This window comes from Ambystoma mexicanum, chromosome 10 (genome assembly GCF_040938575.1).
Source record: "Ambystoma mexicanum isolate Mex_15411 chromosome 10, UKY_AmexF1_1, whole genome shotgun sequence".
In the NCBI taxonomy this organism is placed as follows: Eukaryota; Metazoa; Chordata; class Amphibia; order Caudata; family Ambystomatidae; genus Ambystoma; species Ambystoma mexicanum.
The window spans coordinates 1,574,186,822-1,574,199,888 of record NC_090932.1 but is presented as its reverse complement, the minus strand read 5'-3'; positions in this window follow the sequence as shown (position 1 = coordinate 1,574,199,888).

Genomic DNA, 13,067 nt, shown 5'->3' with positions numbered 1-13,067 from the left:
ATAGAACGTAGTGTGTACGACGCAGAGACTGGTAAACAGCTTTCCGCGTTCGGCAGCCATGTTGGGGGTACTGCTGAGTGCAAGCTCTTATGGTTCAGGGACCAGGAAGTCCAGAAAGGACGCGTCCGATGGTTCATGACAGCATGCCTCCTCCGAAGGCCTGTTCCTCCGGGTTTGCCCGGGTGTATAAGGTGGTACCTTTGGAATAGTCTGGGGGTATTTATGTTTGAGACTGGTTCCCAGGTGCGTTCACTGGGAGGGTACCCTTTCCACTCAACCAGGTACTGTAGCTGACCACGTCTGTACCTGGAGTCACATATTCTGGACACTTCGTATTCTAGCTGGTCATCGACAACCACAGGGGTAGACCTTGGAGCAGTCCGGGAGGTCTGGACGTATGGTTTCATTAGAGACGTGTGAAACACAGGGTGGATCTTCTTCCAGGAGTCTGGTAGTTTGAGTCGGAAGGCCACTGGGTTAATGATTTCCTTTATGGAAAAGGGGCCATAGTACCGGGGAGCCAACTTATTAGGCCTTAAGTGTCGAGGCAGTAGTTTCCAGGATACCCAGACCTTATCACCCACTGCATAGGAAGGCCCTGATCTTCTTTTGGAGTCTGCATAGTGCTTGGTGTTAGCTCAGGCCCTTTTGAGGTGTTCTTTGGCTTCCTTGTGTACGTTGATGAGGGTTTCAATCCAGGAGTCAACTGTAGGAACTGGTGTAGGATGTGGGAGAATGTATGGTAAAACCGAAGGGTGAAATCCTTGGCTGCAGAAGAAAGGGCTGGTCTTGACAGCCGAGTGATCCGAATTATTGTAGGCAAATTCAACCACAGGTATTAAGAGCGACCAATCATCCTGGACCTTGGTGGTGAAACAACGAAGATACTGCTCCAGGGTTTGGTTCACACGTTCAGTAGCTCCGTTGGTCTGTGGATGATAACCTGAGGAGAGGGCTTGTTGGATTCCTGGTATACGGCATAAGTGTTTCCAGAATTGAGATATGTATTGAGGTCCTCTGTCTGATATGATCTTGGAAGGGAGTCCATGAAGTCGGAATATGTGTTGCAGGAAGATTCCAGCGAGTTCGGAGGAAGATGGTAGTTTATACAAGGGTGTTAAATGAGCCATGTGAGTGAATACATCAATGGTAACCATGATAGTTGTGTATCCCCTGGAAGGTGGTAATTCCACAATAAAGTCTGTAGCGATGAATTCCCAGAGTCTTGTTGGTAGCGTTGGTTGGAGTAGGAGGCCCCCCCGGTCTCTTGTTATCATGCTTGTTTTGATTGCAGACTGCACAGGCTTGGATATACTGCTGGACATAAACTTTCATTTTTGGCCACCAAAACTGTCTTTGTATTAAACAGAGAGTGTTGGTGATGCCACGATTTCCTGAATGAAGGGTATCATGACAGAGGCTTGTAATCCTTTGTCGCAGTCTCTGTGTGGGGATGACCAGGCCATTATCCTTGAACGAATACCCATCCTTTGTTTTAAGATTCCATCGATTCTTCCGAGTAAATTCCTTCCAGATCTCAGAGGACTGGGTTTGAATCTGAATGTCTTCCAGGAGACTGATTGTTTGGGCTACAAACATTTTGTGGGGAAACATCTTTGGGAAGGATAGATCTTCAAGAGTTTCGTAGTCGGGACGTCGGGATAAGGCATCAGCAATTATGTTGTGTGTTCCAGGAACATGATGGATTTGGAACTGGTACTGGGCAAAGAAGAAGGCCCAACGGGCTTGACGACTATTCCTACATTCCAGGGATTGTACAACTTGAAGATTCCGATGGTCCGTACGGACCTGAACAGGATGTTTTGCTCCCAGGAGTAGATGACGCCACTCTGTGAAGGCTGGATGGATGGCTAACAGTTCCTTTTCCAGAACAGAATAATGGGTCTCGCTAGGAGTTAGGATTCGCGAGAGATAAGCGATTGGATGTTCTAACTTGTCATCGAATTCCTGCTTTAGGACTGCTCCGATGGTGTAGTTGGAGGCATCCGTCTCCATTAGGAAAGGTCGATCAATGTCAGGTTGCGCCAGGATGGGGGCTTGTGTAAACTCTGACTTCAATGGTTGGAACGCTTCATCTTGGGCTGCTGTCCAGAGGAAAGGAGTATCCTTCTTCAACAATGTAATGATCGGTTGAACTATCTCCAAAAAGGAAGGTATGAATTTCCGGTACAAGTTGGCAAGCTCCAGGAAGGATTGAATCTGTTTCAAGGTAGTTGGAACATGCCAGGATAGTATGGAATTTACTTTTGAGTGGTCCATTCCAATTCCTTCTGGACTAAGGACGAATCCGAGATAGTGAACAGTAGAGAAATGGAAAAGGCATTTCTCGGGTTTAGCCAGGAGTTTATGTTCACGTAGCCGCTGTAAGACTGCCTTAACATGCTCTTCATGCTTAAGATGGTCGTTGGAGTGTATCAGAATATCGTCCAGGTAAACTATGACGAAGAGGAACAGCATATCGGAGAACACCCGGTCCATGAAACGTTGGAAGACCGCTGGGGCATTGGTGAGTCCAAAGGGTATAACCAGGTATTCAAAGTGTCCAAAGGGTGTTCTAAAGGCTGTTTTCCATTTGTCACCTTCCTTTATACGGATCAGATGGAAGGCACCTCTGAGATCCAATTTCGTGAAGACTACAGCTCCTCTCACCGCTTCCAGGATATCCGAGATTAAGTGCAATGGGTAGCGGTCCTTGAGGGTGCATTGATTAAGACCACGATAATCAAGACAAGGCCTAAGCTCCTTAGTATCTTTCTTGGGAACGAAAAACAACGAAGCTCCCGCCGGGGATTTGGATGGTCGTATGGTGCCATTTTCTAGTTTGGTGTCCAAGTATTCTCGGAGGGCCCTTTTCTCTGGTTCTGATAGAATGAACATCCTTCCAAATGGAATCACTGCTGAAGGTTGAGTATCAATAGCGCAGTCTTCAAGTCTGTGAGGGGGTAGGGCTTGAACTATGGTAGTTGAAAACACATCAGTGTAACCCTGATAGGCCCTGGGGACCTGGATAATATTTGAGACCGTGAATGGGCTTTGCTGGTCTGTCAGCGTACCTTCAGAGGATCTTGACGAGGAATCCGGGGATAGACAGTGAGACATACAATGTTCAGAGCCAAGAAACAAGGATCCTGCCGCCCAGTTGATGTATGGGTTGTGCTTCTGTAACCGGGGCATACCCAGTACCATTGGATAATGGGCAGATGTTATGATGTCAAATTTGATCACTTCTCAATGATGGTTTATCGAGAGCTGGATCTCTTTGGTTTGCAGGGTTATGGGTCCTGAAGAGAGAGGTCTTCCATCGATGGCCTCTACAGGTTGCATGATGTCTCGAGTTTCATATGGAATGCGGTGGGTAGTGACCCAATCCTAATCTATAAAAATCCCCATGGCCCCACAATCCACTAATATCAGAATGGGGTAAATTTCTTTCTCGGACGGTGATAGAAAGGCCTGCAAGATCACAAGTTTGTTTTGTCCAGGAGAGTTCAAGGATGGAATGGATGTGGAGCAAACATCTCTCTCCCGAAGCTGCGCTCCATCTATGATCGGGAGCTGGCGTTTCCCGAACGCTGTGGAAGGGCAAAGGACATTCTCTCACAAGATGTCCACAGTACATACACAGCCCGGTGTGAATCCGTCGCAACCTTTCTTGCAGGGATATGGGTCCACGGAAGGCCCCCAGTTGCATGGGTTCTGGGTCTGTGGTTGGGGCCAGAGTGGGCTCGGGTCTAGAGGAAGGTTCTAATAGAGGCCTTTTGGTAAGGCATTTTTGTCTTCTTCTTTTCTGCCTTCCTTTCCTGGATACGAAATTCTATTTGTAAAGAGAGGTCCACAAGAGCCTGGAAGGAACCTGGGCGAGCTACCCTGGCTAGCTTGTCTTTTATCTCTTCATTTAGTCCTCTCCGAAATAGGGTAAAGCAGGCCTCCGAGGACAAACCTGCTTCCTTGGTCAGTTGCTTAAAGCGTGTTACATAGGTAAGCATATCCTGGGACCCTTGTTGGAAATCCAGTGGGCTTTCTTGGGCACTGTAAACCTGTTCTGGGTGGTCAAACATGGTCTTTAGAGCCCATACGAACCCATCATAATCATCCAGGAGGGCATCTCCAGAATTAACTAAGGGCGTAGCCCAAGTTAATGCATTCCCGGAAAGATGCAAAATCATAAAGCCCACCTTTGCCCTGGGGGTAGAAAAGTAGTAGGGCTTAAAGGTAAAGTGTACTAAACACAAATCAAGGAAGCCATGAAGGTTCTTTGATGAGCCATCATATTTATCCACTACTCCGCCCAGCAATACACTTTCCTTGGTCGCGGAATCACGTGACAGGACTAGTTGTTTTAATGCAGCATTCTCGGCTTTGAGATTCTGAACTTCTGTGGTTAACTCTTGCATGCCGCGCATGAGGTCTTGAACTGCAGCCTCCATGTCCGTATCTGTATCAGTTTCTTGGCGTCTCAATCTGTCACAGGTTTCCCCCTTCTCACCTGTCTGTGTTGTTTGTTGGAGTTCTTCGATGGAGTCTTCTTCCGCACAGTTCGGGTCTTGTATAACCCTATGCGTATGCCCTCGGGTTCCAGCGTGCGTTCAGCGCCCCGTCTCCTGGGAACGTCCAGATGTCTGGGAAAATTCCAGGAAACGGCAAAGAGTGCACTCGGGAACGAGTGCACGGAGATCCGGGATGCAATAGAGGACAAAAAAGGGGAGGAATGAAGGAGGAGGAATTTAGGGGGTCAGGGAACCAGGAATCAAAGGAATTAGCAAAAGCGAACTACAGAGCACACGTCTAGCCACTGCAAGCGGTAGCGTTGAGACACGCAGGGCCGTGGCGACGTATCAGCTTTATAGAACCTAGTGCGTACGACGCATGTTGGGAGTACTGCTGAGTGCAAGCCCTTATGGGTCAGGGACCAGGAAGTTCAGAAAGGACGCGCCCGATGGTCATGACAATAATGAAGATGAAGATCTCACCTTGTATCGGGCACTTCCCCTGGGTACAGAGAGATCTGATTGAACAATGAAATCCCTAGCTATTTGCTGGTGTACACGTTCCTCAGTCATCAGCGGCAGCCTACCCCCCAGCTCTCCAGAAGCTCCTGCTATCAACTTGGACTTGAAATTAAACCAGCATCCACCTTGTTTCTTTGGGTCAGGGTCTGGCAAATTCCATTTGTCTTCTCTGCCAGGCAATTGTTATTTTGATCTCTGCAATGTTGCGTGATAATTGTTTGTTTGTTTTGTTTGTTTGTTTATTTGGTATAGCGCAAAAAACCAAACCCGCAAGGGTAACTGGGCGCAGGCAGCACAAGGATACTTGAGAACTTGGTTACAAGACAAGAAACGGTTACACAGATAAGAAGAAAGCATATACAGGCAGTACAGAAATACAGAAATGCAGATAGAGCAGGTTGTCTAGAAACCAGTAATCTAGTTATACTCATCCGCAGTCTCTAGAATAAGTGGCGGTAAGGTGGTCAGGCTAAGTGTCGATGGAACGAATCCAGGTGAGGACTTTCCGCCTGAAGCTAGTGTAGGGTTGGTCCATTCTGAGGTCAAGGGGGAGTCTGTTCCAGGTTTGAGCAGCTATGACCGGGAAGCTGGATCCGCCCGCTGTGCTCTTTTTATATCTGGGCACCACTAATGTGTAGGCATTCGTCATTCTGGTGGGCCGGTTTGAGATTCTCTTGTTGACTCTGTTTACCAGGTAGGGGGGCGCTATGTTGTTAAGGCATTTGGAGGTAAGGGATAAGGTTTTAAGCGCAATCCTGTCTTTGATTTTTAGCCAATGGATATTCTTCCTAGCGGTGGAGATATGAACTCTGTTAGGAATGTTTAAGGCTACTCTGATAGCGTTATTTTGGAGCGTTTGGAGTTTGTCATGGATGTATTTGTTAGAACCAGCATATAGGGCATTACAGTAATCCAGCTTGGATATGATAAGTGCGTTCGCTAGAGTAATGTAACTAGTTTCCGTTAGGAATGGTCTGCATGCTCGGATCAGTTTGCAGGTGTATGCAGTGGAGGATGCTAGTGAGTTGGTTTGTTTCTTGAAGGTGAGCGCTAAGTCAAGATAGACCCCGAGAGTTTTAACTGCAGGCATCACTTTAATGATATTATTGTCTATGTTAAATGAGGCATAATTAGGGTCCAATTTTTTGATGGCCAACTCTGAGCCGAGGATCAGTAACTCAGTTTTGTCGTTGTTCAGGCAGAGGCCGTGAGATGCCATCCATGCCTGAATGAGGAGATATATCTTATTCACTAAGGCTGTGTCCGCCAAGAAGTTGCCGAAAGGGGGATAAGGATCTGCGTGTCATCTGCGTAATTAGTGTAGATGACACCCAGCCTGTCCAACTTGTCGAACAAAGGCTTAGTGAAGATGTTATACATCGTTGGACATACACATGATCCTTGGGGGACACCGCATGAAACTTGTGTGGGATCAGCAGCTGCTAGGGGGGAGAATACTCTCATTGTCCGGTTTGCCAGGAAGGATTGTACCCAGGTTATGGCATCACTTGACAAATGAGCGGCAGAACTGAGGTGATTGCATAAAACTGCATGATCTACCAAGTCGAAGGCCGCAGAAAGGTCAAGGAGGAGTAGCATAGCTGATTTGCCATTGTCCTTCAACTCGTCAATTTGGGTCTTGAGGTCAATCAGGGCTGTCTCGGTTCCATGAAGGGGACGGAAGCCTGATTGCCGAGAGCCTAGTAAATTGTTAGCTTCTAAGTAATCCTGAATTTGCAGATACGCTACTCTGTCGATGATTTTGAGCAAAAATGGGACGGTGGTGATGGGTCTGTAGTTTGTCGGTATAGCAGGGTCAAGTGTTTGTTTTTTTAGGAGGGGGAGCACCCAGGATTGTTTTAGGTTATTAGGCACTAGGTTTGACTTAAAGGATGCATTAATGAGTTTAGAGATGAAGGGGGCTAGATCTCTAGCTGCATCTTTTATGATTTGGGGAGGGCAGTTATCTCCTTTGCAGTTGGATGGTTTTAGAGATAGTATGATTTTTTCTGTCTCTAGTATGGTTATTTGTCTGAAGCTGAATGGGTGAGGAATGTTAGGCTGGTTTAGGGGCGGCTCTGATTGAGGTATGGGTTCAGTTTGCAGGAGCAGGGCGGCTTTTTTATTTGCAATTTTGGAGCAGACTAATTTTGCCCGCCAGGGCATTTTGTATATTGGTGCACCAGAGTTTATTTTTAGGGATGTTATCAGTCGGGGGTATGGGTGATTCCATTTCTCAGAGGATAGAGAATAGTTCCTTGGTATCTGATTTAGCCTTAGATATTCTGTTGTTAAGGGTATTCCTTTTGGTGGTTATAATTTCCTTTTTATACTGTTTGGCAAATGTGGCTAATTTGATTTTGTTCTCCACCGTGGGTGAGTGTTGCCAAATTGATTGTAACTTTCTTTTTTGGATTCTGAGGTCTTTCAGCTGTGGTGTGAACCAGTTGTTCAAATGACAGAGTTGTTTACTTTTGCGAGTTTTGGTGGGAGCAATCAAATCAAGTGCCTTAATCATCGTGCTGTTGTAAACTTCCGCAAGCAGAGTAGGGTCTGTAGTATTGTCTAGATTGTCGAGTGTGGGGAGAAGGTGTGGTAGGAGTCGTTCTGCTGTGATGTCTTTTTTATTTCTGGTGGGGAGAGGCGGGGCCATGAGTATAGGTTTGGGTCGGATAAGGTCAAGTGAGGCGTTGAATACAATTAAGTAGTGGTCGGTCCAAGATTGTGGCAGAATGTTGGTGATGCTAATGTTGCAGTTCCGATCAGCAACCCAGTCTAAGGTCCTACCTTTGACGTGAGTGGGGGAGGAGACTTTTTGAGTTAAGGCATAGTCATTCAAGAGTGCAGCAACGGATAGGGCGTGTTTGTCATTACAGTCATTGAAGCCCAAGTTAAAGTCTCCCAGTAGTAGGATTTGAGCATGGTCTTTAGTGTTATTGGTTAAGATACTAGTTAGGTCATCTTCAAAGGATCCTAGTGGTCCAGGAGGTCTGTAGATGACGTGCATAGTGAGGGTACGGTTGCACGAGAGGTGAAGTTTAGCAGTAAGGAGTTCACATGATTGAAATAGTACGTTAGTAGCTAATTTGATGGGTAGAGTGGATTTGTGGATAATGGCTAGGCCACCTCCTTTGGTGTGAGGTCTGTCAACTCTTAGTAGTTGGTAGCCATCCGGTATTGCTAACATGATGGCCGGGCCAGCCGCCTCATGGAGCCATGTTTCGGTTATGACTAGTAGGTCTAGGTTCTCATTAGTTAAGGTGTCAGAGATCTATGTAGCGTGGGCTACCATAGATCTAGCATTGACTAGTGAACCAGTAAGTGATAGGGTATTGGCTGGTGTAGTAGTAGGAGGTTCTTTATTTTTGGTTAGGGTGTCTCTTTGTGACGGTGTCTGGTTGGATGTTGTGATAGGGGCAGATTTGGTATGTTGCGAGCGTTTGTTTGCTAGATCAATGTAACCTCTGTGGTTATAGTAGGATGATGGTTCATGTAGGCTGGGCAATCTTGCCCTCACTCTCATGTTTCTATCTTTAGGAGGGTGTGAGGCGGCAAATGCAAGTGCCATAGTGGTGAGGAGGCTCAGTATAAGGTGAAGTGTTTGGTGTGGGGAAGTTTTCATAGTGGTCATAGGCAGGGAAGAGTTGGTAAGGCAACTCCAGGTTTGGACTAAGGGTGTAGGCTGGTGGCGTGTGCAGGGTGTGTGTCTAAATTAGTTATGGTAATTGGGTGGCAAGGAGGTTGAGCAGTCTAGTGAGGTAGTCTAGGCGGGAGCAGGAGGGCTAAGACCTAGGTAGGCAGGCGAGCTGGGCAAGCATAAGTGGTGGCAAGCTGGCAGTGCAGGTTAGTTGACTAAGGCAGTATTTCGCCTAGATGCGAGAGTCACAGCACAGCCAGAAACCACATTAAGAGCGTAGTAAAAACCAGGGCAGTGTTTCACCTAGATGCGAGAGTCACAGCGCAGCCAGAAATCACATTATAAGCGTAGTAAAAACCAGGGCAGTGTTTCACCTAGATGCGAGAGTCACAGCGCAGCCAGAAATCACATTAAGGAACAACATGTAACTAGTGCAGTTCACAGTGAGACGTTAGTTGCTATGTTTGTTCATGCATCAACTGAGTATCAAAGGAGTTGCTAGAGATAAATATTAAGGAGGTGATTTGCTAGAGAATATGTGGCATAATATATTGCGCTGCCAAGTTTGAATGCTGGATTATCATTGAATCAATCTCCACCTTATCTTCCAGAGGGGTGCTGGACAATTAATAGATTGATCCCCAATCAAAAAGCACTCATATTTGTGTGATTCAGGGCAGGTAAAGACTTCTTCTAAAAATTCACAGTCATTTTTGCCCAAAAAGATGTCTTCCATGAGTAGGCCGCCAGATGGTTTGCATTCCCTACTGCACCCGGGCCACCTTTAACGAGACCAGAGGAACCCTGAGCCATTGTAGTCAAGAGTCTGGTGCTCACACTGTTTCCAATGGGATTTCCCTCCCCTTCTGTAAAGTTCTTCATGCCCCTTATACTTAGAGCCATTGAAGTACCCACGTCGACAACAAACTCGCTCTGCATCACTGGCTCAGAATTTGCACAAGATAATGGAGCACCCTCCAGGCCAGCAAGATTAATCCCGGGTGGTCGCTGAAGAACTAGTCACGTTCTGGTCCCCATCTCCAGTCTGCCCCTCGCCCTCCTGAGGTGTGCACGATGGGACATCTTTCTGAGCACACAAAGTTCCTGGCTCTTGAAGTATCTCAGCGGGAGTGGAGAAAAGGAATGACACATTTCTCAGCAACTTTGCCGGCTTCGCTGCCACATTCAGAAGATTGTCACAAGGAGGAGGGGAGCTCACCTAACCCATACTCATGGACGCTGGAAACAGACCTTCCTGCAGTTTCACCTGGCAACGGGTGCAGGGACCACTCAACAACGCCAGCTGCTTCACTTTACTTCGGTTCACTTATGCACCGTGTCTCCAGACTTACACAGCAAGCTGTAGAGCAGGATAGGAAGGAAACTCCTCCACCAAATGTTGCTCCTCACCTTCTTCACCTTATCAAGACTGCTCCACTCTGCTCGACTTCAATCACTTGGCGCTAGGAAGGGGTTTTGAGCTGAGGCACTCCCCTTCACTGCAGACAGCGTAGACAGACTGGCAGGACCTGGATTACTGCCATGACTGCTCTACTCTGCTCGACGAGGGTGCGGGTCTGTGAGGGGTCTGAAATGCGAGACAGACACAAAGGTGGAGTTTTCTCATTTTTTTCCATTCATTAAATGAAAAGGGGTGAGAAAAACACCTATCTTTCCCCATCCTTACGAGGATGTCCCTACCTAACAAACGAAACTAAAGAAAGTCGGTGACCATACACGAATACATGCAACACAATAACATGAAGACGTTTTGGCTGTCTTCAATTCAATACAATAGAATACAAGTGCACACGTATAGGTTCTTGAAAGTACTCCTTGTGACCAGGGTGGGATTCCCTTCCCCTGGAACAATGCAGGAATATCTTTGGTGAAGTTTTGATTCAACAAAGTTCAGCACAAAAAAACCTTTCCTTCAAATGCGATTTTCCAATTGTCAAAATAAATGTCTCTTTCTAAACACCTATTCCACAAATCAAAGCAATTGGTGTCTTTCCCAATATGTCCTAAATCAAGGTAATTGGTTTTCACAGGATGTAAAGCAATTATCAGCATATCACATTTCTTCTTCAAATTGAACACTTTTTGTCAGGATAGCACAGCAACCACTTCTGGTAATGCCACACGTGTTCTTCAAGTGAAATAGTGTTAATACGTTTTTTTCTTTACACCTCTTTGCCACAATCATAGGGCTTCAGGACAACATCTTCTTTCCTGGTCCACTTGCCTGCCAGGACTAACTACTATTGATCCGTTTCCTCGCTTACCAGGATATAAAACTCCTACAACTATAATTGTTTTTAGTGGCAATATTTGCTCCCAAATTCTCCACACCAGTATCATATGTAAGGAGGGTTGAACAATGGCTGCCTCTGTTTGTAGTCTCTTAACTCTTGGCAATGTGGGTTACAGGTTTCCCCCAATTGGGTGCCATAAAAGGGGAGTTGCGCCCCTGTCGCTTCTGTACTACTCCTTTGTAGCCCCCTGGCTGTTGGCAAAGCAGGTTACAAGTTTCAGCCAATGGGTGTCCCCTATAAGGGGAGTTGCACCCTTGTCACCTTTGTACTGCTCTATTTGTACGGCATTCAAAATTATGGGTGTCTGTAAAATGTCCTGCTTGGAGCGCCCCAGGGTCACCTTTAGCATTAGGTCTCCTTTGGTGTTTCCGTTCTCCTCACTGATGGTGCAGTGGGTCTGCTGTCTACTGACAGCACTCACGTGTCTTCAGCGGTATGCGTGGTTGCTTCCTAGAGCTCAGCCAGCTCTGTTGATCCTCCGCTGTTTCCTGCACACCAGACCTCTGCAGGTTGAGTTGGGAGCGTGTCTCTCTTCCCGACACCGCTACCCACTGCGCTTACTCCGCAAGGTGGCAGGCCTGCATATCTCACGTCGGCATCAGCTGACATTATCCATTCAACTTCTGCAGCGGACTCAACTCTCTGGTCTGCCTCTGCCTCAGCTACTCCTTTGGCATCTCCTTTCACCTGCAACTCATTCCTGAGTTCAAATGTGCCGCTCAGGTGTTTTGCTCTATAACAACTAGACTGCACATTCTGGCATTGTTGATCCTCACTATCTCTGGGCCCCTCTTCCTCGACACAGTACCAAGGATATTAGGGATCTTGAAGTCCATAATAGATTGCATAGCAGTTACATTAGTTTGCTCAATTTTAAAATATGCCATCAAAGTTTTAGGATCAGATCGCGGCAGCCTTCCCCGGACCAAAAGAGCGGTCCAAACCGAGGTTTAAGTGATGGTCTCACTAGATTCATCACAGATTCTGAGACCCATGGGGTTCTCTTCTCTTGATGCTTTAGACTTGGTTTTGCTACCCTGCCAGTTACTGTGACTATGAAAATTACTTCGGAGGCAGTTTGTTATTAGGTGTGGGTCCCAGATCCTTTCCCTGCTCGGGCTTCTCACAGTCTATCCAGGGGCTGCGACCGCCTCGCAGCATTCCCCTGCTCTTGGGCTGCATGGTTCCAGCTCTACGCGCACACCGGTTCTCCCCGTCTGCTGACTGCCCTGGTTTCTGCCTCCTTCTTTGATCCAACCACGGTGGATCTGGCGGAGACGCCTCTGCCGGTGGCCAAGTGTCTCGTTCTCTGCATTTGTGGCGTCTCTGTTCTTCCAGGTAATTTCGAGTTTCCTGGTTCCTCCAGGAATGGTCTGACAACTCAGTAAGTCCTTCTTCCCTTTTTATTGTCGGGTTGGACTTACTCGTTCCAAGTTGTCTTGGTCGTGGATGTTGGTTCCACTGGGCACTCTGCATTGCTGCGCTGTTCCTCGTCTCAGTATTGATGTTCTCATCCTCCACTGGGTTACTTGTGCACTTTTCTTTGTTGCAGTTTCTGTATCTGACTCACATAGGTAGTCCCTAATCTTCCTCATCCCAGTACTTTTTAGGGAGGTCAGATCATCTACCCAACAGAGGTACATGGAAGTGTGTGGGTTTATGGGGCTGTGTATAGGGTAGGAAGATGAACGAGGTGGGGATATTCTTTGGACATACCACGTTCTTTCAGGACAGCTGTCCCTAGTCCCATAGGGGGAATCCCTCCCCATGAGATCCACCCGCTGAGTACCCCATGGGGAAAATCAGGCAGCGGCCCCACCTCGCTGGCCTCACAGGAAGGGGCTGCCACTAGGGGAGAAGGGATGACATCCAAGGATTCTTCACAGCACCATAGATTATGTCTTTGTAGACACTGCAGCCCTAGCCGTTGTCCACGATATGGCTTTGCTAGGTAGGGAAGAAAGTGATCACTTACCACTGCATATCTTTCTAAATATCAAGATTAAAGTTGTAGTTTATGATAAGAATGGTGATGTATATGTGACTGAGGGACTAAATCGTATTTTATAGAATTCAGCGAGGCTA